Raw genomic sequence first — 24,565 nt, forward strand, 5'->3', positions numbered from 1 at the left:
CCTTTCTCCTATGTATTTACCTTAAATTGACCAACTGAGATTTTCTTGGATGTATTTTGTGATTTTATAGGAAAATATAATAATAAATAGTATCATTTTACTTGAAAAGTCATTTTGGATCTTGGGCACTAGTTCTCTCACCGTATTAAAAAATTTGAAAATTAGATTTATGTGTTTTAAAAAAATCTGTAGGAAAATTCTAAAAGGATCTGATGATGTATCCCATTAACATACAAAATCTCAAATACAAATATTTTGTTTTCCGAGCTACACAAAAATGAAAAAATCTGATTTTTTTTTGAAGATCTGAATCACTATACTCAGATGTACAATTTGTTATTTTTGTGTAGCCTAAAATACAAATTATTTTCAGCTGAAAATTTGCACGTTTGCGGAATACAATACTTGCTACATCATAATTTATTTTCAGATTTTTATGAAACTTAGAAAAGTAATTTTTTTATTATTTTTAAATAGGGATCACTGGTGCCCATGTGCACTAAATCTCTGTCCCATTTTACTCGCTTATTTTAAAATAGTTTTGGATACAATTGATTTTGTATGGCTATAGAAGTAATTATTAAAATATTTATTTTGAAACTATTACCAGGATTGCTGTAACCATTAGAATAGTTTTCTATAAATTAACATCAAAGATAGAGAAGTGCTATTGTAGCCGTACTTCTCTAGGAAATCTTGTACTCCCTCCGTTCATTTTTATTTAGACGTTTTGGCAAGCCAATTAGGTAAAGGAGGGAAATAAACTAAATTATTTTTAAATACACAGGAAATTGGAGTACATGAGTACGATTGGTTGATTCCTATATATGTTTAAATTTCAATAAAAGGATTTACTTTGACAATGTAATTTAAAGAAATGCTTTAGATGCAGTGCCCTAACACCAGGTGTTAACCTTAGAGCATCTCTAGTAGAAATGCTTTAGACGTGTTCTTCACGGCGCGCCGCCTCGTATTCCTGGACTTGCCGGACGGCGTCGGCCTCCTCGCGGCGCCAGCGGGTTTGGGCCTCCACGGCGGACACGGCCGCCACCTGAGCGACGACCGCCTCCTCCTCCTCGTCGTCGTGGACGTAGTCCTCGGCGGACAGGACCGTCCTAGTCGGCTGCGCGACGACAGCCGTCTCCGCCTCCTCCACTTCCTCCTCCTCCTCCTCCTCATCGGACGAAGGGGGCGGCGCGAACCCCCGGAGGAGGACCCCTCGCCTCCGAGCGCGTACCTAGCGAGCTTCCCCGGGGGCGTGAGCGCCCAGTTGGTCCACCGACGGGCGCTGCGCTTGCGCGCGCCCTTCGAGCGGACCCATTTCCGCCGCTCCTCCTCCGTGCGGAATACGGGTGGGCGCGGAGGCGAGTCCCCACCGCCCAAGCTTCCTCCTCCCCTAGCGGAGCTACCGCGGCTAGCCATGCGGACCTCTACGGGCGGCGATGCGGTGGAGGGGAGACAGCAATTGCTCGTCGGAGCTAGCGGAGCTAGGCGACGGAGCGGCTGCATCGGCGGAGGGGAGTAGGGTTTGCGAACCGAACTCCCCTTCGCGAACCCTTTTAATAGGGCCATGCGGGGAGTTTTTCGGGCCCCTAAACTTCATATTCGGGCCGACCCATGTATTCGGGCTCTGTTCTGCGCGCGTTTCGGCCCGACCCGTAAATCCGCCGAAAAAGTTCAATTAGCGGGATTTACGGGCTCTCTTAGAGATGCTCTTATGGATATACTGTGATCAAACGGTTCAAATTTTTTCTTGGGATATTTTATAATATACCACACTTTTCTTTAATTCTCTATTATTTATCATGTGACCACCACATGTCAGTGACAATGACAGGTGGTGGTCATGTGGTAAATAATAGAGAATCAAAAAAAAGTGTGGTATATTATAAAATTCCCCAATTTTCTTGGAGTAAATCCTGTAGATTAAGCCATTCACTACTGAATCATTTGCTCCCATATGAAAATATCGACGGTCGACAGTGGTTGGGTCCGCTACGGGTGCAAATTGCAGCGGTCGGAAGTGGCCGCATTGGCTAAGGGCGAAGATTGTGGCTGCGAAGGGGCATCCGCTAGTAGAACAAATCTGAATTGGAAGGGTACGAATTCTGCACTTGTAGCTTCGAGAGGATTTCTTATAATTTGGATATGCTATTTTGGTATCGATCTATTAGGAATATGTTTACATAGTTATGGTTCGTTTATATTAACATCTAAATGATTAGATAAAAGAAAACCCTTTATGAAGGGTTTTCTTTTATGTTTTATTTGAGAACCCCTTGAACGCCTTATCAAAGGGTTCTCAAAAATTCAAGATAGATCTAATTAGACTTTCTCATTAATAGATCGGACTGGTTAAAAAAACCTATTTAGGGTAATAATTGGATACGAGAGCCTCCACCCTATGGATAGGGAGAGAACAAAATGTGGATAAATACCAATTCCTATTACTGGTAAAAAGATACAGATTAAAATAAAGAGTTCTCATGGTCCAGAATCCACAAAATTTGCGTTTGGAACATTAAATAGCTTGTATCCATAGAACATCTGGCGTACTCCCTCCGTCCTAGTTCGCAAGGCAAAATTTTCAAATATCTTGGCCCAAGGTGAATTCTTATTGGCTCTAAATTTCCACGTAAAAACGTTAACATCGGCGTTGCAATTAATTGGGAAATTAAAAAGAACTTTATTTTCTACCCTTTAATTGGTGGGATACGAAAGAAGGAGTCTTTTACATGCAATAATATATCAGTTTTACTCCCACATTAAATGCAAATGTGCCTAGGAGGTGAGGCATTTTGGGACAAATATTTTTTGGAACTTTGCCTTGCGAACTGGGACGGAGGGAGTAACATAGATAATAAATAAATAGGAGTTAATATCATTCCTATTGCCATTACAAAAGTAATTAGCATTTTTGGAGTCCTATTTGGATTTATGTCATGCCAATCCAATATAAGCCCCTATTTTATTGACTTTTTCTATCTAATTTGTTTTCTTACCATTGTATTTCCATTGACAAAGGTCTATTGAACAAATAGAATTTGTATAATAGACCAAACCGTTAGAAAATCCCACAAAAATCAGATACATCTGGCCGTTAATATAATTAAATAGCCAATGACAGCCATTAGATCTCCGAAATAATCTATTGACATTACGTTACACAAAATTACCCACCAATGCCCCGTACGTTATTTCCATTTATATCTAACTAGTACAAATGACCGTGCGTTGCCACGGGTCTTTAAATTTTATTTCTCAATGCACATATATAATTTACAACACACATGCATTTCTTAAAATGCATGAACTTGTTTTTGGAATTGGTGAACCTTTTTCGAACATAGAACATTTTTGTAAAATAATGATCATTTTTTTGAATGTCCGTGAACAATTGTTGGACAATATGAACATTTTTTGTAATGCTAACTTTTTTAGATTCACCGTGACTGGTTATTGAAAGCTAAATTTTAAAAATTTCTTTCTTTTAGACAAACAAACATAATGCGTCAACTTATCCCGTGAATGGGCCAAGGCTGCCCGGGTGCTACGGAAATCAAAGGCAGGAGGGCCCGCCGCGGCAGCAAAGCAGAAACGGAAGGAAGCCATCCCACCGCGCCCTCCGCCATGCGATTCCTCTAAGTCCCACCGCTATGTTACTGTCTTCGACGGTGGCCCGCGCCTGATGAATCTGGGTAAGCAATTTGGTCGCAGCCTTGATTTTTAGGCGCGTGATTTTCGTTAGAAATAAAACCTCCATTGTGTTGCATTTGTACTCCGCTCCTTCACATGCTGGAGTCTAGCGACGTTGATGTCGAGTCGAGTAAACTCAGTTTTAAGTAGTCATGAAGCGAGTGAGATGTATCTACCCAGAAATGTTAGACAAAATACTTATTGTCTAGAATTTCATGATATTTTTATGATAAATTTTGTATTTCACAAATTATCAAGAAGTTTTAATAGTTTTAAATTATGATTTTAAAACACAAATACACACAGAGTACCCTGACAACAAGATGCAAATACACACAGACTGCCCCTCTCTCTCGTCAAGTGTGTGTATCTTTGCTCTGGATAGATACGCTGCCGAATCTGGGTCCTCTAACGAGGAGACAAATCTGGTTCTGACTTTGCTTCGTCTCAAACTGATATCTACTCCCTCCGTGCAGAATTGTAAGACGTCGGCGGATTCACGGTCAAATATTTTTGTGCTATCTAATTTTACGAGTTTCCTTTTCTACCCCTGCACCGACAGGCCCGTCGTCGCCCACTCGCTCCGACTCTCAACCTCTCGCCCGCATACCCCTCTCCCCGTCTCTCACCTCCCTCGCCGGCGCCCGTCCGCGTCGCCGGCCCCCACCCGCGTCGCCGGCGCCCGCGTGCGTCGCCGCACTCTTCCTGAAGCTTCGTCGCCTCTTCCGCTCTCTCCAACAGAAGTGCCGCATCAAGGTCGAGTTGAAAGGTCGTATTTTTCCTCCTCCCACAGCCAGATCTGCACCGGCGGTGGTCGATTTTTGGAGCAGAGGTGAGGGCCGAGCTCCAATTGTGGTGGTGGTGGTGGTGCGGAGCTCAAATCGTAGCCGGAGAAGACCTCCTCCCAGATCTCGGACAAAGCCGTCGCCCACAGCTAGCGTCGGCGCCGTCTCCCGCGCTCGCTCGCGGCCGTCTCTTCCTACTGTATTGCTGTTGAGCTGCCTGACGAAGCTGGAGAGGTTGTTGTGCTTGAAGTTGGCGCGGCCCCAGGAGACGGCCCCGTCTAGTTGCGGCTCGGCCGACCAGCCTGCAGCGCCTGCGGCAGCGCCTCCAGCGGATGCGGCAGCTCCGCCAACGAGAGCGGCGGTTGGACGAGGTGGTGGTGGTTCAGCGCGACGTAGTGGGACACCTGGGGCGACAGGTAGCAGCGGCTCCCATCTCCAAGCATGCCAGATTGATGGGGAGCTCCAATCGTAATCATGCTCGGTGCTCCAGGCACTTTGCTTCTAATCAAAGTTACGTACTCCGTACAACAGTAATCAAAGGACGACACTGCTTCTGTACTTCTGTAATGCATCATGTTTTATATGCAAGTCTTATTGCTGCTGCCCATTAGTGTTCATTGTCAGGTACTCCTAGAGTAATTTGAATGGAGAAATGTCCTGCTGGGAATGACAGTTACGATCAGAACATGAAATTAATTTATACAGAGCTTACATTATAGAGTATGGACATTACTCCAATGTTGTCTTCAGTATCTTGTTTCAGAGTATAAAGTTTGAATATCTGCTGTCAACATTAGCAAGCCTTCATTCTTATTTCCTCTGTTTTGTGTACAGGAAAAGGAAGGAGTGGTGTACCCACCTATTCTTGGGAATTCACTGTTCTTGATGTCATTTCTAACCAGGAAAATGTGGTTGTGGTTGCAAATGTTGAAATTAAAGGTAAAGATTCATCTCCACCCTGATCAATTCATGTTAAGCGTGTTACTAAAAGAACAGATAGTTCATGTTAATGAACAGTAGCCGAGGGCACATCTGCGGCTTACCTTAATTAAATCATTGTAACAACAACAAGCAGTAATTTAGCACCAGGCCACCAGTACGTGTGTCATCCGAGTCAATATGTATTGAAGTACTTACTGCTAAGCTGAATGATTTCCTGGATAAACAATATTCTATTCTGTTTATACATCCATTAGCATGGTCTGAATAAACCTCTTGTCTTTGATCTGTGAATGGGAATTTGATCAATTCCTGTTATAACTTTCGACAGAACTATGATCAAATGCAATGAATCGTACAAGCACATGTCATGGTGTCCTCTACCTCTAGTTGTATCAATCATGCATGTAAGCAATGAACATGTGCTGCTATACATGGTATAGATACGACTGCTGCTAGATCATGTTGTAGAATATTTCTCATCATTTCCACTTATTTTACTAATGATTGTTATGACAACATTGCTAGAAATTCATTGACGTGTGCTGATCAGTAGTTCAGTACCTGGTTGATTGACATCCTCATGTTCTTCAGGTGGACTAAAATTGAGATCTGGAAGCACCATTGTCTTCAGGCGCGACCTCTACGATCTTTGGACGCAGCAATGAACGAGGAAGTAGTGCTTTGCCTCCAACTGGCGTCCTTGTGACCTCCAGGACCTAGCGCCTCTTGGTGACCTCCAGGCCTGACCCTAGCGCCTCCAGGGGAAGCCCTGGATGAGCTCCTCGCCAAAGAAATAACCCATATCTAATTGAAAAAGGAGACACATCACTTGGCTATGGTAAGCTAGACTCCTCTTCTTATGGCATCAGGAAACCATCTAAGTTTAAACAGCTGGTGACCAGTTGAAGGGATCAATATATGTGATAGGAAGATAAAGCCCGGAAGAGATGGTAATGTCTATATTCTGATCCCATTGTGAAACCAGGCCATCAAGCAAAATGCAATCAAAAAGCAAAGGTCTGGGCAGTAGGCGTTGAACTAAGATGAGCCACATCTTATCTTAATATAAAAATGTCAGGTTTATGTTAAATAGGAACCACTGTATAGATAAGAGTGAAACTCATTTAACGGATCATACAATTTTTAGAAATTATTCATCGCTAGAATATTCAGGCTAACAGAAAAATGCAACATATTATGTTCAGCTTGTCTAGCAAATAGAGAGCTTAAATATCATATGATGTTTTATTGATTCCTTGTAACAAGAGGGAAAGACATGATGTTTTATTGTGCTTAGGACATGCATAACATGGATGTTCTTCCTTTTTAGTTAGATTAGGACATGCGAGATGATACACTAACAATAAAATTACAGGTGTTTCAGCAAATGCATGTCAACCCTCTTGTAGTTACTCGGAAAAGCACAATGAACCTTTTCCATGAAAGTAGGTATGTTCATGATCCACTCTTATATCCAGCCCTGGAAGTTCATTTGTCCTATGCATGATGGTTGAAATCGGATCTATTTTGTACACTGGATCCTTGATTCTCAGTTTTGATTTATCATTGAATTTTCTTGACGCTTAAACGTGCCACTCGTTTGTTTAATTATTACTGCAGATTCAAAAGCTATTCTAACAAGTGGGATTACGTACCTCCACTAAACCTGATGATCCCAACAGAGGCCGTAAACCTGATGAGAAATACTCCCTGATCACACACAAGGTATTAAAACATGAGATCTGAAAGCATGAAATAGAACCGGGAATTCAAAAGCATGATATGTGTGAACTTCAAATGTGTGTTCATGAAAAGAACCGGGAAAGAAAAAGATGCGCTACCAAACATAGTAGTATAGTACATCACAAATCATCTGAATTGCAGTCTTTGATACGATCGAGTCTGAATTCAGTGTTACCTGTACCGTAGTCTTTGTGCGGATGTGCTCCTCTATCGGAGTTGCAGCCAAACCTGAAATCGACACGGAGGCAGAATAGAACAGAGCAACAAGAATTCCAGGAGATCTCTCGAGGAAAAATGCTTTCAGGTACCCTTTATATGCTTCCAAGAGATTCTCTGATATGGGACTTTCCTTTTCAAGAGATTTTCTGATATGGGACTTTCCTTTCCAAGAGATTTTCTGATCACAGTTTGGTGCGAGATCTATAAATTTCAAGAGTTTACCTTTCCTGTAATTTTATTTCCTTTATGATGCCCTCGAATTATGGGCGGTGATGGTGATGGAATGTAATCTATGTATTTCTTGCCTGTATTGCCTGTATGGTACAGTGATGGTGGACGAACATTTATTTCCTTTCGTGCAATTTTATTTCCTTTGACTGAAAACTGGTTCTTGTTGCATGATGGTCGTCCTGTAATGTTGCTTGATGGTATGGTGGGAGGCAAAAATGTCTTACCGAAAATATGGTTGACGAACATTTATTTCCTTTCGTGCAATTTTATTTCCTTTGCTTGAAAACTGGTTATTGTTGCATGATGGTCGTCCTGTAATGGGCAACATTTATGGCGCGCTGATGCATTGCTTGATGGTATGGTGGGAGGGCAAAAATGTCTTACCGAAAATATGGTTGACGAAACCTCATACCGGAGGAAACAGAACACGTTCGTCCTTTTTATATAGTAGAGATAGAGATAGCTAGGTTACGTATGGCATCCCCAATAAAAAATAACTAGGTTACAGGCTCCACTAGGATGAGCGCACCGCCGTACACATGCTTCTGTTGACCCTGAGTCCTTATTCCATTATTTTCATGTTCAAAGGAACTATGATTGATAAATATCCATTGGCTTAAATATTTCTTCACTTTAATCTATCTTTGTTGGGAAAATTTATTATATTTTTTCCATTTTAAAGAAGGGTGCCTATTTGTTGATCGTCTTAGGTGATCCACAAACTAGAAATGTCAACTTTTATACCTTAATGTTCTTTGAGAATTATAGTATATGTACTTCGTTATTTTTGCCCACATCCTAAACTCCACAATTATTACGTAGAATAATAAGGTTGTTGATACTGTTTTTAAAATTACGCACTATAGTGTTTAGTTTCAGTAAGCATATTATACAAAGAACCCATTATTTCAAAATGCATGGTTGAAGAAAAAATAGATATATTCCCTTCCACTTGAACTGGTTTATCCTAACCCATAAATAAAGCTTTGATGCATTAATTTAGGGTGTAAATCAGATAGACATGCAACGGAGAAGAAGAAAGCTCTAAGCAGAATATGAAAAATAGAGCAACGATAAATACATCAATACCTTCTTTGTCAAGTAGAGCATGGCCACCTGTATTTGTTGCAATAATGAAACTATGCCAACATAAATGTCCTCTATATTTTGAGATAACATGAGAGCAGAACATAATATGCTTACTGAAACTAAACACTATAGTGCGTAATTTTAAAAATAGTATCAACAACTTTATTATTCTACGTAATAATTGTGGAGGTTAGGATGTGGGCAAAAATAACGAAGTACATATACTATAATTCTCAAAGAACATTAAGATATAAAAGTTGACATTTCTAGTTTGTGGATCACCTACGACGATCAACAAATAGGCACCCTTCTTTAAAATGGAAAAAATGTAATAAATTTTCCCAACAAAGATAGATTAAATAAAGTGAAGAAATATTTAAGCCAATGGATATTTATCAATCATAGGCAAGTCAATTACAAGTGTATGGAATGATTGCCTTGGAGGGCTCTTTCAGACTTTAGAGAGCAGAGTCCTAGAAATAATCTGGTAGTGGCAAGGCAAGGATTGCATTTGAGGCAGAAGGTGCCTCTCCACATCCAGATTATATTTTCTTGCTAGTCGCCACGTCCTGGCCGACGCCGTGGGAGGTAAGGGCACCACCTGTGACCATGAAGGCACTAGCAGAGTAGCAGGAGAGGTATACAATAGCAGGAGAGGGAGACACGGGCATCGTCACCCACGGGTGGAAGGGTGGTGCACAATATAATGGAAGCTCTCTCGAGGTTGGTGGGGATAAGAAGGAAAAATGTCAACTAGATTTTCTTGGGGTGCGTTAAATGTTTCGGTTTAGTGGGATTGAGTGACATGATTGTTAGGTTTCCAGTCAGGATTTTGAAATAACTATATTTAATTAAAAAATTAACCTATAGCAACACACTAGCTTAGTACTTATATGTATCTGCAAAGAGAAAATTTGTCATTATTTATTTTCTCACTTATATGTCGTGTGCAAAATTTGATTTTTCAATATTTTATCTGCACTAGAAATGGATTGCCCCAAACCCCATCTATATCTTCATCAAAGAGAATTGAGACGTACATTGACAAAAGGGAGAGGGACAAACGTGAACTGTAAATTCGAGCATTCCACTTTAGCAGTGAATACTTAGACCTTAATTGTAAATTCGATTCCTTTTCCAAAACAAAATGAAGTAACATACACAAGTATATTACAGTTTTAATGTTTCTCTTATAAAATGAAACTGGCGGTAAGGGTAAGTCGGGCTGGTGGGATTATGTTGAATTGAACGCTTACTCGAAACAGAGTAGAAGACAGACGATGGTCCCCATGTCAGCCGCAAAAAGTCAAGAATGACCGTGACCTTTGCAGGGCATGGAGGTACCTGCGAAGCTACGAGAATCCATTCGGTTGTTGGTTTTGGGAGGAAAGTGTAGCAGCCCCGAGAAAGAGGTAAGATAAGGGACGTAGGCAGCCGAGTCGTAACAGATAGGGCCGTCCAAGAACTCATAACGAGCTTTCCTACTCCTTGTACGTACATTCTAACCTCATTTATGCCTCGTCTTTCTCTCTCCTTCCTCTTTTTCCTTGATTGAGAGCTCCATCCATGCGCCCGGCTCCTCTCTCCTCCCCGGTGGCCTAGCCGGCCAAAGGATTGTTTTTTGACGCTAATTTTCAGGATCGTAAACTTGCAGGTCATAGTAAAAACTTATGTTTATTTTTTTTGACCTTCTTGTAATTTGTATCCCACCCATGAAATGAACGCAGTATCAAGATCCTTCGGCCCTTTCCCTGTTTTAAAAAAGGAAAAAAATAAAGAAACTCGTGTGTAGGGTTCCGTGAGTTTATTGATGGGCTTTAGCTCTTAGACTGGGCTGGGCTTATTTAGACTGCACAAATAGGCCCATGCTGGGCTAGTCTAACCTATCCCCACGGCAGAACGGCGGTCGGAGCCGAGCGAGAGAGAGGGTGAGCGGCGCCGCCGGCGACCTCAGCCACTCCGTCCCAAGCAGATATTCGAGGTGCCTCCTTCTCCCTTTTTTTTTGCAAGATAGGTGCCTCCTTCTCCTTTATCAGCGCAGCTCAGCTCTCCTCAGTCGCCAGTGTCTCCACTACACAACGGGTGCCAGACCCGAACGAGCGCCGCTGGCGCCCTCAGCCCCTTCCCTGCCAGCCACCAACGATTCGAGGTCAGGCTGCCGCTTCTCCTTCCTCTCCTATTCTAGTTTTTTCTTTCCTCTTCTTCTCTCATATTTTCTTGCGGGAAGTCCTTGATACATTTTTCCTCCTGACTAAACCCCAATTTCTCTTCATTTTAGACAGCATGGTTTGTGTATCAATAGCTTCTCAATAGCTTCATTTTCAAATTAGGCAACCATGGCTTGATTTCCCCTTGTAACTAAACCCTACTTACACTTTACTTCGCTGAAGACAGTGGACAAAGAAGAGGGTGCTGCGACAGGGGGAGGTGATATATGATGGATCATGCTCAGATTCCTCAGGGTAAGACCACCCAATTCCCCTTCATTCTGAGCATACCAGTTTGTGTCTAAAGGGGAAAATGCATGGTGTATGCTTGCTCTGTGTTGGATATTTTGTGACGCACATTGGCTGGAGTAACCAGTCCACTGGATTTGATATGTATTGCAATTTGCAACTATGTTGATCAAAGAAGTATGTCCGTTGATTATTGCATTTATTTGTTGCTTCTGCTGTTTCAGGGGTGATACCATCCCAACCATGGCATGTGTGGATGCCAAGCGGCAGGGGTGTTCCGCAACACCGAACGATCCCTGGTCCAAGGTCCTCGACGACGACAATGCTAGTTTCCTGGCCGGCACTGGTGCCCCTGCTTGACGAAGATCCTCCGCCTCCCTCCAAAGCCATCCTCCCTCCCCTGTGCCTCCCTTGTCGGCATGCGTTGGTGCAGCATCCTCTCCGACCCCGAGTTCTCAGACGCTATCGCAAACACCACTGCAAGTCTCTTCTGCTGGGATTTTTCGCAGGGAGTACTCCTAAATATCATGACTTTGTTCCTCTTCTAGGCATGAAGCCTGACCGCATCCCGGCCGCGTGTTTCGCCATGCTCAAGAGCAGAAGATCCTACCACCACTAGAAGTTCCTCTGCTGCTGTCATGGCCTCGTTGTGCTGATCCATGGCTCGGGGCACGAGGCCGTCGTATGGGATCCCCTCACCGGACAGCAGCACTGCGTGCCTTTTCCACATGGGCTCGACAACGCTGAAAGGGACACTTTTTGGGTCTGGCACATGGCGATTGCTTGTCGTGGCCATTCATATTGGTTTTAATCTGCAGCGGACACACAGAGGCATCTGCTTACCTCTACAAATCAGCTTCTGGTGCATGGGGAGATATTGTCTCAGCGGTGACTACAGATGCGATTCTTTCCGTAAGGTCGAGCGTGCTTTTTTTTTTTTTGAGAGAGAAGGGAAAGCATGCTTATTGGGAATGCATTTTGCTGGTTGTTATGTGGAGCGGGCATCATCGCGTTTGATATTGAAAGGCAGAGCCTTGATGGCTTGATATGATCGAGAAGCCAGTGAACGCCCATTGTACAGTCTGCTATTCCTTCCAGCTCTTATGGACAAATGATGGTGGCCTTTGCTTTGCAGTTCTATCAAAACTGAGCATCCAATTGTGGAAGAGGAAATCAAACTATGATGGTGTTGTCGAATGGGTGCCGCTACAGAAATCCATTCAACTAGAGAAGCTCTTTGCACAGGGAATGCATAGCGACCTCAAACTGGCGAAAATGGTGGGGTATGATGAGGACTCAAATGTGATTTTGTTCTGGCTACGTATATTGGTGACTTTGTGTTCCAACTTGGCTTGATGTGGCACCAAAGGCCCATTATCCCTACAGAAGTTTCTTAACATGTTCTGGCTAGGTAAAAGATGATGCGAGAATAACAAGACCCATTATCCCTACAGAAGTTTGTATACTGCAGGTAATCCCTCTTGTTTTACAATATCCATACCAAATACTATTGGTATGTGTTTACTGTAATATTATTCATGTGATTATTTGGTTGAGTGGATATATAAGAGAAAATAGAAATTGTATGTTTCTTTATTAGTCTGGTGATCTTATCGCAATGCAATTCTCTATATTATTACCAAGCTAAGTTAAATGTAGAACTGAAATACAACCATAGCTATTGCTGCATGGCCATTGCTAAAATATGTTTTTGTGCTTGTGTACTTGTGTTGATCTTTTCAGCATTTGTTTTTCTATCAATTAGAACCTGGCAGTATAGGGAAACCATCTGATATGTGAATACTTAATTGGTTAGCGCATTTCGATACTTAGAACTTGTTATGTTTTCCATTCAATACTGTTTTGTGGCAAGATAATGTTTAATTTTTTTGCTTACTCCCTGTCTTTGTTCTACTTGAAATAATAGTGTTACTTGGGTATAGCTACGTTTCCTTTTTGGAGAAAATGAGTGTTCTACTTGAAAAATAGTGTTCCGTGTCACATTCTTTTTCATCTGAATGTGAAGCCCATGTCGCCCTCTACCTTTTGAGCTGCAAAAAGTATTAACTTGAGAAAGTTAGTGATTTACTTTTATAACCTAGTCCAGTTCTAGACCTGTGATGGATAGTTTTCTTGTTGTGAATTGAGCTAAAAAGGTATTTCGTTCTGAACTGAATATGGACTGAATTGAACTGAAAAAAGGCTGCGGGGGTCGATGGGGTCATGATTTTGACTGCCCGCTGGTGGGGCAACGAAGCGCACACCCCGCAGGAGTACAGCTGGACAGGATACAAGCGCCTCTTCCACATCATCAGGGAGCACAAACCGCAGGTCCGTCACACCTTCTGTTTATCTGTGCCCAACTACAGTTTTTGATGCGGCATGATATAGTTCTGCATTCTTGCTTTGTTTTACTGTACTAATTTTTTGTCCATTTCTATTTAAGTGAGCGTGTGTTGCGTTCACAATCAGTCACTGATTTCAAAATCAGATTAGGAATCAATCTAGTTTAGCATGAGATAGAGGCTTAAATGGATAAACTGGTATGTAATCGGTCTAGCCTAGCACACATCTATTATGCATGGAGATGTATTGCAGAAATGATGTATCACACGTTAAAACGAACAATACGCACAATTTTCATCATAAGATTCTAACAGAGGGCCCATCATATAAATGTTAGTCGACAAGGTGCTACTTGATTGAATGATGACCTATTGGCCACTCACAGCTGTTACCATTGGCTGACTAGCCTTCTTGTTGGCAAAAAAATTAGCCAACAAAGAGCACTCTTTGTTGATTTTAGGTTATGTGAAAGCATCATATTATTGAAAAATTATTGTATACACTCATAGACTTATCAAAATTTTGCGAATAAATAAAAATACTTGAAAAATTCTCTGCTGAGGTACGAGCTGGAGAGATATTCTCTGCTGGTGACATATGGACCGCAATTAAACTGCCCATGATAGGTACACACATGTCCTATGTGCTGGCTGGGCAGGTGGTGGACAGTGCGTCACTAGAATTTATTCAAGAGATCTCGGATCGATCAAGCACTGGCGGCTTTGGCCTGTCACAATCCTGTTCCGTGCCCTGTCATAGACAGTCTTTGGTTACCTATAGGCTGTCACTATACGCTCAATGCATACTATTTGATTGCGATGTGTACATGCATCATTCAACATATACAGAAAATAAGATATTCCAAACATACTTATGGGAAGACCATGTTAGGTTACCTATAGGCTGGCAGACAAATTTTTCGCGAAGACCAACATTATCTGCATCGTACAATGATGTAGGACTGGAAAAAACTGGGCGACGGCCGTGGAAAAATATGTGTTTATAGAAAAGGACATTTTTAAATTAGTTATAAAAAAATAAACTTAGCACTTTGAGTTTATGCAAGACTTGTCCTTAGGAAAACAGGGTAATTTAAACTATTTTACCTTTGACCTGGTAGATTATACAGCGACGGTTGAGTATTTATTTTTCTCAAAACGAAGACTTAAAGCCAGAGGATGACAGTGACTCAGATGGCAACAGCGACTATGACAGGGGAAGAAACAAGCGGATCATATCGAGTAGCTAGCAATATGCGCTGTCTCTCTGTGAATTGGTGTATCAAGTTTGATTACTGTACTTATGTGGTCCCGTTGAATTGAATGTGGGCAAAAAAACTCACTGAAGAAATCAATGAATGTTTCGTGCCGGTTTTGACAAGTCACCATAGTTGTGTCACCAATCAAGGAAATAGCTCATCAGCTCAGCTGCAGAGACTATATAATGAAGATTTTTTTGCATCGCCAGGAGATCCAAATTCCAACCATCATCATGTCAGTGCTGCTTCTAAATCTCCTCTTCAACGCAGTAGTACTTAACCTAGCAGTCTTGGCTGCTGGAGAAGATGAGTTTCTCTTCTCGGGCTTCAAGGGAGCTAACATCACTGTGGATGGCATCGCCACGGTGACCCGGAACGGCCTTGTTGATCTCTCCAGTGGCCAGGAGACTCTGAAAGGCCATGCATTCTACCCTGCTCCTCTGCGGTTCCGTGAATCCCCCAATGGCACTGCCGTAAAATCCTTCTCCGTCTCCTTTGTATTCGCAATCTACCCCAACTACCGGCCCAGCCAAGGCATGGCCTTCTTCATCGCCAAGAGCATGGATTTCTCATCCGCTCTCCCCACGCAGTGGTTCGGCATCTTCAACAGTGTGAACCAGGGAAACTCCAGCAACCACATCTTCGCCATCGAGTTGGACACCGTCAACAACAGGGATCTACACGACATCGATGCCAACCATGTCGGAATCAACATCAACAGTGTCATCTCCAATAAGTCCAACACCGCTGGCTTCTACGACGACAAGACTGCCTTCTTCAACACCTTGAACCTCACCAGTGGCAAGGGGTTGCAACTCTGGATCGATTACGAAAGGGAGTCGACACGAATCAACGTGACCATTTCTCCAGTGGGCGTGGCCAAACCAGCAAGGGCTCTCATCTCCGGCACCTACGACCTCTCAACGGCCATCACTGAGGATGCATATCTTGGCTTTGGGTCTTCGGCGGGCAGGGATGGAAGCCGGCACTACATACTTGGCTGGAGCTTTGGCATTAATAGGCCTGCACCAGCTATTGACATGAGAAAATTGCCAAGACTGCCCCGTCTTGGTCCCAAGCCTCGGTCCAAGGTCCGGGAGATTGTATTGCCATTAGCAACAACCACTTTTGTTCTCGCCGTGGGAATCACCATTTTCCTACTTGTGCGAAGGCATCAGAGGTATGCTGAGCTACGGGAAGATTGGGAGGTTGAGTTTGGACCTCACCGGTTCCCGTACAAGGATCTGTACTATGCTACACAAGGCTTCAAGAACAAGAACCTGCTTGGGGTTGGTGGCTTTGGAAGAGTGTACAAAGGGGTGCTGCCAAAATCAAAACTTGAAATAGCTGTGAAGAGAGTATCTCACGAGTCGAAGCAAGGCATGAAGGAGTTCATTGCTGAAGTTGTCAGTATAGGACGGCTTCAGCACCGTAATCTTGCGCAGTTACTCGGCTATTGTCGGCGAAGAGGCCAACTCTTTCTAGTGTATGAGTACATGCCCAACGGAAGTCTTGACAAGTACTTATATCATGGGGACCTGCAGCCTACTCTAAACTGGACTCAAAGGTTTAAGATCATCAGAGGTGTTGCATCTGGATTGCTCTACCTTCACGAGGAGTGGGAACAAATTGTTATCCACAGAGATGTGAAGGCAAGCAACGTGCTCCTTGATGCTGAAATGAATGCCTGACTAGGTGATTTTGGTCTTGCACGGTTGTATGACCATGGCTTGGATCCACAGAGCACGCACGTGGTTGGCACCATAGGATACCTAGCTCCTGAGTTAGCATGCACCGGAAAGGTAACCCCTCTTACCGACGTATTTGCATTTGGCGTATTCATCCTTGAAGTCGTTTGTGGACAACGGCCAATCAACCAAGATACACGAGAAAAACATCCCATGTTAGTTGATCGGGTCCTTGAGCATTGGCGCAATGGATCACTCGTCGACATGGTGGATATTAAACTCCATGGTGAATATGATGTGAACGAGGCATACTTAGCACTCAAGCTAGGACTACTATGCTCGCAACCGTTCATGGATGCCAGGCCTACCATGCGCCAAGTAATGCAATACCTTGACGGTGACCGCGCAACACCAGAGCCATCATCACGAGTGGAAACCAACTCCGAGATGCTCGCTGCGATGCAGAATGAAGGTTTTGATCCGTACGTCATGCTGTATCCTTCTTCCACGGCAAGCCAAGGTGCAGCATCCATTGTCTCAGGTGGAAGATGACCTGTGCCTTGGCCGGCCTTTTTGGTCCTCGTAAGCGCAGGGGTCTTTTCTGCGGCATCCTCCAATTTGGTCACTGTATTTCTGCTATGTGGGTTCTACCGCTGAACTTCTGAATGTTTGTATGAAATACTATGTGGGTTAGTACTTAGTAGGCTGACACCCCTATTGTACAACCCCAGGCTTGTTACCTTATTCCCAGTCTTCTAGTTATGATATCCTTCATATCATCGTATGCATGTGGTTACTGGGGTTTTAGCAGTGCACCGACTTATATGTTAAATTCTAAATAATACACAAATGCTGATATATCTTTGTATGCTGATTTTACCTTCCACATCCATAGTTATTTTTTTGGTAATTGTATGTGATAGGGTTAGTATTCTACCTAAGGAACTATTTGGGATTCGACTTGATCCAACTTCCAGTATGGGGTTAAAGATACCAAGCAAATAATTCCATCCCAAATCTTACATCCTTCATCAATTCTCGTTCTTCTACTCGTCCCACTAAAACAAATACATATTTGGTCATATCGTATTTGAAAATACGAAATGAGGACATATCGAACTTGTTTAGGGAAAATAGAAGTCCTCGTATTTCTCATATATAATTTCGCCTACTAAAACACTATGGTTTTTCATGCCCACTTGTGTGTCATCCCGACTTGGCGAGCCTTGCCAACGGCATGTGTATGCCATTGTCAATGTTTCCACATGCAATGATGTTCCGCGCTTTCAGGACATTGTTGCCACATGTCCATGAGGACACCTACGTGGAATCACCTAGGTCTTCACACGTGTTGCCCATGGTCCTCTCCAACTCAAAAGTAGGGCCCTACCATAGAGGAGGAAAGGGAGATCCGAGATTGTCCCTTGTATGGGTCAAACCAACGGAGTGGGGGAGTTGAGAGTCGAGATTAATGTTTATATTCTAGACTAGACTAGACTAGATTCTACAACCATGACAGTTTACAATATATATTTCCAAAGGCTGAGATAATATCCAATGCACAAGTGAAATTTAAAAAGTTACATGTTGGGAAATTAAACTGACCTGAAAAGCCTGGGCAGGTGTGCGAGCTTCCATGCTAGTTGTAATAAAAAATAATAAGGAATCTATATTAGATATGTGTTCTTGAGTATATTCTTGTCCAGGTATATTTTGGTTGTTCGGAAGTTGACCGAATTGGCCTGGAAAGCTGTACGGATAAAGACAGGTTGAAAGACCACATTTGTTTTTGATGCCACCTGGATTGGATGCACTGGTGCTAGAAATTAAGTAGAGCAGACAGCAGAGTATATCTGGATTGGATAAAGACAGGTTGAAAGACCACATTTTGTTTGGTCGGAAGTTTCTATTGATAAACACATGATGAAAGACCAGCTGCTACTCCTACTTGTTTTCTGCAGTTAAATGTTGGACAGTGAGAGATTGCTTGGAACACCTGAAATCACACGCAGTTGTGACTGATCTGTTCCCTTGCTCCTTAAGTGCCATTGAAAAGGCTTGCTGCCATGCGTCATTTTTTTTTCTGACCAACCACATCCATAGTTTTTTTTTAGATATAATTATATCTGATAGCGTTAGTATACGCAAAAAACTATTTGGGATTGGAAAACGACATCGACTCGATTCAACTTCCAGCATGGTCAAAGATACCAAGCAAATAATTCCACTTCAAAATTTACATTCTTCCACAATTATTGTTCTTCATCTTGAAAAGGCTTGCTGTCATGCGTCATGTTTTGTTCTAACCTAGAGGCTGCGCTGACAAATTCCTTAGTGGCATGTTATTCTAGTCTCCATTCGAGAAAAAAAGAGGAAAACTCAAGAAAACATATCATCTCATATTCTCATGATGTCATTATCAGGCCACGCATTCAGATGGGATATGTCGCATACACTTGATTTTGGGACGATTTGATGAAGTGGTATAATATAAACTGCGTTGTACGTGTGTAGCTGCCGAACACCGCAAACAACTTTTCTCACTTCCATCCAGATTGCTTCCCCTCTCTATGTACTTACTTGCAGCCTAGCTGTAGACATGGCCGCCAAGCTTCATCCATCCATCCTTGTGTACTTCATGTGCCTCATGATCCTCTCCCTTGGTCCAAACCATTTAGCTCCGTGCACTGCACAGGTGCAGTCATTCGTCTACTCCGGCTTCCAAGCAGCCGACATCATCCTGGATGGCTCCGCCATGGTCCAACCTGGTAGACTCCTCCAGCTGACCAACAGCTCCGACATCATAGGCTACGCCTTTCACCGGGCTCCCTTGCATTTCCGTGGCGGGACGGTACAATCTTTTTCGCTCTCCTTCGTCTTCGCCGTCCAGTCCGAATTTGACAAAGAAAGCAGTGGCGGCATGGCCTTCTTCATAGCTCCGGGCAGGAACTTCTCCGGCGCCATGCCAGGCAGTTTCCTAGGCCTCTTCAATGCCTCCACAAACGGCAGACCCGACAACCACATCTTCGTGGTTGAGCTCGACACTTTTGGGAACGGGGAGTTCAAGGACATCGACAGCAACCATGTTGGCATCGACATAAACAGGCTGATGTCCATTGAATCCCACACAGCTGGTTTCTATGATGACGACACTGGTAGCTTCACAAACTTATCTCTGAATAGTGGGGACCCCATGCAATTGTGGGTCGAATATGATGCGCAGACCACACAGATCGTATCGACTTTGGCTCCGCTCGGTGCTGCCAAACCTCGCAGGCCATTGTTTACAACCACCACCAACCTCTCCGATGTGCTCCAGGACCCATCTTTTCTTGGCTTCTCGGGTTCCTCTGGCTCGCTCAGCACACTATACTCCGTGCTTGGTTGGAGCTTTGCCATGGATGGCCCTGCTCCGGCAATCAACATCACCAATTTGCCTAAGTTGCTTCGTGCCCATCGGGAGGCTCGATCTAATGTGTTGGAGATTGTCCTTCCCATTGCCTCCGCAACGTTCATCACAGCCGTGGGAATCACCATTTTCCTACTCGTACAAAGGCATCGGAGGTACGGTGAGCTACGAGAGGATTGGGAGGTGGAGTTTGGGCCACATCGGTTCTCGTACAAGGAATTGTACCAGGCAACAGAAGGATTCAAGGACAAGAACCTCCTAGGAGCAGGAGGCTTTGGGAAAGTACATAAAGGAGTACTCCCGGTATCCAAATTGGAAGTAGCTGTGAAGAAAGTGTCCCATGAGTCAAGGCAGGGGATGAAGGAGTTCATCACTGAGGTCGTTAGTATAGGCCGCCTTCGACACCGCTACCTCGTACAGTTGCTTGGCTATTGCCGGCGCAAAGATGAGCTCATTCTGGTGTACGAGTACATGCCGAATGGCAGTCTTGACAAGTATCTGCATTGTGAAGAGGACAAGCCTACACTAGGTTGGACCCAGAGGTTTGGGATCGTAAAAGGGATTGCTTGTGGCTTGTTCTATCTACATGAGAATTGGGAAAAAGTTGTCATACACAGAGATATAAAAGCAAGCAACGTGCTCCTTGATGGTGAAATGAATGGACGGCTTGGTGATTTTGGCCTTGCAAGGTTATATGATCATGGTACCGACCTACAAACCACACATGTGGTTGGCACCTTGGGTTACCTAGCCCCGGAGCTGCTACGCTCGGGGAAGGCTTCTCCTCTTACAGATGTTTTTGCCTTCGGCACATTCCTTCTTGAGGTAGCATGTGGACAGAGACCAATCAAGCAAGACAACGAAGACAAAGACGCTATGCTGGTGGATTGGGTACTCGAGCATTGGCACAACGGGACGCTCTTGCAAACTGTGGACACTAGACTCCAATGTAACTATGAGAAGGACGAGGCCAGCATGGTGCTGAAGCTAGGGCTCTTGTGCTTGCATCCGTTACCCACTTCAAGGCCTAGCATGAAACAAGTCATGGAGTACCTTAGTGGAGAGACCACATTACCCGAGCTGGCACCCACACGTTTTAACTTCAACATGATGTCCATAATGCAAAACAGAGGATTTCGCCCATCCATCATGTCGTCTACAGACTTAACGACAAGCGTCGGCACATTTTCTGACCTCTCTGGGGGGCGATGATGACCTATGTTTTTTTTTTACCATGATGATGACCTATGTTTGTGGTGTGATTTATGAATATGTATCTGGATCTGAAATAATAGTGGTGTATGTTATATATGAGTGCTTGTATGGACGATAAATTAGTAGCCTTAGTATGATGCCACCAAGGGATGTATATCAATGGAGTGAAACCTCTAGATGCATAAGCCTTTTGTTGTAGCTTGATGTGCTTATTTTCACTAGAGCTTCTGTTTGTACCTTCGTTCCACTCAACATTATTTTGTTAGCACAGTGTGAAACTCACAATTCAAAGCCTACTTCCACCATCTCACGCTGGAAATTTATTCACCTTATTACAGTTTCAGCCTGATGTTTGTGGCCTAGCCCATATTCCTCTCACTGCATAATTGTATCGCTTATCTGGGCCGGGATCCAAGCCTAGAAATATAAAAAATATAGTTGTCAGTTTGCCTTGTGGACCGTTTGAACATTTTATTTTGACTACATACTTTTTCTATTTTTTTGTTTCTTAAATGTCGTTTGAGTATTTTGTCGTAACAAACATGTTGGTTCAAACTTACTATGATTTGGAATTTTTATTTGAGAACCTTTGTGTTGCTACGGGAACCACCACAAAATTATTTCAAGTATGGTTTGAAATATGTTAAATATTTCTACTAGTCATGCGAGCTCAGATGTACAGATTGTGAAGACACATGTCCAAATATGATCCATGTAGTACACCAACAGGAATTGAAGTGGACATATAAAACAAAAGAGTTTAACCATGACAATTATTACGTTCCTGGGAATCATCTAGTAGTCAGTTTTGAATTGACACAAGGAGTAGGCCGGGAGGAGTGTCCGGGACCCTCCCTATACCCCGCCATGGGCTGGCACATGGACCGTCGTATGGGCTTGGCCAACCTATCAGAAACCAACAACGCTTGAACTACAAATATGGGAGGCAGCGCAACCAGGAAGGCATGCAGAATACCCTAAAAATGTAGAAGGATCAAGGCTTAAACGGCTCTGGCTTCCCTGTCCCATTTCTTCTACCACTCGATTCCCATTCCTGTAATTTGAACCAGAAACAGTTGTATCTCGAATTCACTGCTGTAATCTATTCCAAATCCTAGACGAACCCTAATAGCGAGGCTACTGCACACCCTAGTTTCCATGATAAAAAGGCATGCAGCCAGGAAGTAGATATATGTAGGATTTTAATAGGTGGCAGATCCAATCAGTGTTAGTTCAGAGACATGATAAGGATCCATGATAAAAAGAGGTAAAGATGGGGTCAGTGAACTTCTGATTGTCTTATTTATTGTACCACAATCTCATTTGAAGCATTTTCTCAACATTCCAAGCGTGACAAGCGTGCATCCTTCTTGAAGGCCGACGATCCATACTTCATTGTTTACCTGCCTATGTGTGAACTGTTGATGTTTCCCTCTCACTCCAACATTTACTAATTAGCAAAACAGGTGAGAAATCAACTAGAAAGTAGGCCAATACAATTTTCACGCTTCATCATTGAACATGTTTTTCTTACGGTGGCCTAGGATAGATTCAAGATAATTTACGCGTATGCAACATGGTATGGTGGCTTGGCCTAGTATAGATTGAAGATATACACGCAACGAACATGTATGGTGGCTTAGGATGCCTCGAGACTATCGTACGTAACAGGCTTCTTGTATCTTTTAGCCACTCATATTAATTTACCTTGTTTCGAGGATCAATGCTAAAGTTGAAAATGAGGCTACAATTAATCATTAAGTATATAAGACTGTAACTCACAATGCTAATTAAGTGAGACACAGGGGTAACTCCCAAAGAAAAGCCATGACAGGAGAGTAGAGAAACAACAATAATTCAAGCGAAATGTACCCATTGATTGAAGATGTTTCTGACCATACATGGACATGAGCAGATGGCGCTGCACCGGACGGTGGTCTAGAATCGTGCTTGGCAGCGGTGGGTTGAGGGCTGTTGCTGCCTTACGCTACACTAATTATATAGGCGATTTGGGGATGAATCAAATCCAGTGTTTGTGAGAGAGGACGACTGCGCTACAATGTGAAGAAGCACAGAGACTTGTTTGTGTATATTCCATAGCAGGAGCAGTTACATCCGATCATGTCCATTGAATAAAAATAAGCGGTCAAGATCCTCCTAGAATCAAGTAGCTCACAAGTACATTGTAGCACTAGATATCTTCTCACAGAGCAATCTTCAGCATGCCATCTAAGAGTGTCAGAACAAGCTTATCTTCGGTCGCCTTCTTGCTTCCGCAGTAGTGCACATGCAACTGAAGTATCACGTCATGCACTACCGCCCGTGCTTGGCCCCTTGTTGATCCTGACACCTACCATTCCCATGAAGCCACATGTATTTTTCCTGCTAGTTGGGACAATGTAGTGGGATCGCTCGAGTAATGTGTATGTCAACAACGCAGATTCTCTTCTTCAGTTGCACTTGCCGTGAGCCTATTATACATGATACTGCAACAGGCGGTTGGGAATGAGAAGATACCGCTCTATTTTCTGCATACCTCTGAGAGACGGAGTACTTTATATTAACTGATCGACTAGATGAAGCACTGTAGGTTTTCGAGAGCCTGGAAGATACGTTATGGCACCGTATACCTACCGATGTTCCAGCTAGGACAGCTACGAACTAAATATCTGCATTATTATTTTTGATAAAAAGAATATATTAATACAAGATGATATTAGTTGCACCTAACTTCTGCTACAATATAATAACTAGAACAAGTTTAAATATTAAGGATGGACCCATGCCAAAAATTAAAGAAGAAGCAAAAAAGAATAGGAAACCCCCGCTAACTTAATCAGATACTCGTATCAGCAATAGCACCAGTAGTTGTGACAACACATCGACTCTGGAAAAGCTTCTCCAAAATGATGCCTCCAAGATAGTAAGACTGTACAAATACCGTAGTCATCTAGCCTAACCAGCATGTTTAGATCTTAGGTTTTCACATTGGAGAAGGGGTTACTTCCAAAAAGAAGTACTAGGGAGCCATCATTGCTAAGCATAACCACTGAAGGTTGCTTTCTCACATATAGGCATATAGCTAGAGATTGGATTTTTTCTCCTATGAAAACTGAACTAGATCTGTCTACTTAGAAATAATGGCTAAAGCAGATATAGTTGGGATAGGGGATTACATTCTCAAACTCCCTTGTGGAGGAAAAGTTAGTTTTATAAGATACCCTGTATTCACCTAACATGAGAAGGAATTTAATTTCTATGTCAAACGTGGAATGCATCGGATATAACAATTTTATTGGGTGTTGGAAAGGTTAAACTTTTGCTGGAATTAGCACATTCAGGAATTAGACATGATGGATTATAATTTTCTAATGATATTTTGAAAGAAAACTCCCCAGTCTGTTTGGTAGGGGAAGAGGGTAACTCCCTCATGAGGAATATAAATGGCACTAATAATTGTTCTGAATCATATCTTTGGCATTTGTGAT

The 24,565-nt window shown here is 43.0% G+C and overlaps 1 pseudogene; it reads left to right on the forward strand.

Annotated features, from left to right (window-relative positions):
- The first annotated feature begins 14,985 nt into the window (after positions 1 to 14,985).
- LOC124708923 lies at positions 14,986 to 21,074 on the forward strand (annotated as a pseudogene).
- Positions 21,075 to 24,565: the final 3,491 nt, after the last annotated feature.

The sequence above is a fragment of the Lolium rigidum genome, chromosome 4 (assembly GCF_022539505.1).
Source record: "Lolium rigidum isolate FL_2022 chromosome 4, APGP_CSIRO_Lrig_0.1, whole genome shotgun sequence".
Lineage (NCBI taxonomy): Eukaryota > Viridiplantae > Streptophyta > Magnoliopsida > Poales > Poaceae > Lolium > Lolium rigidum.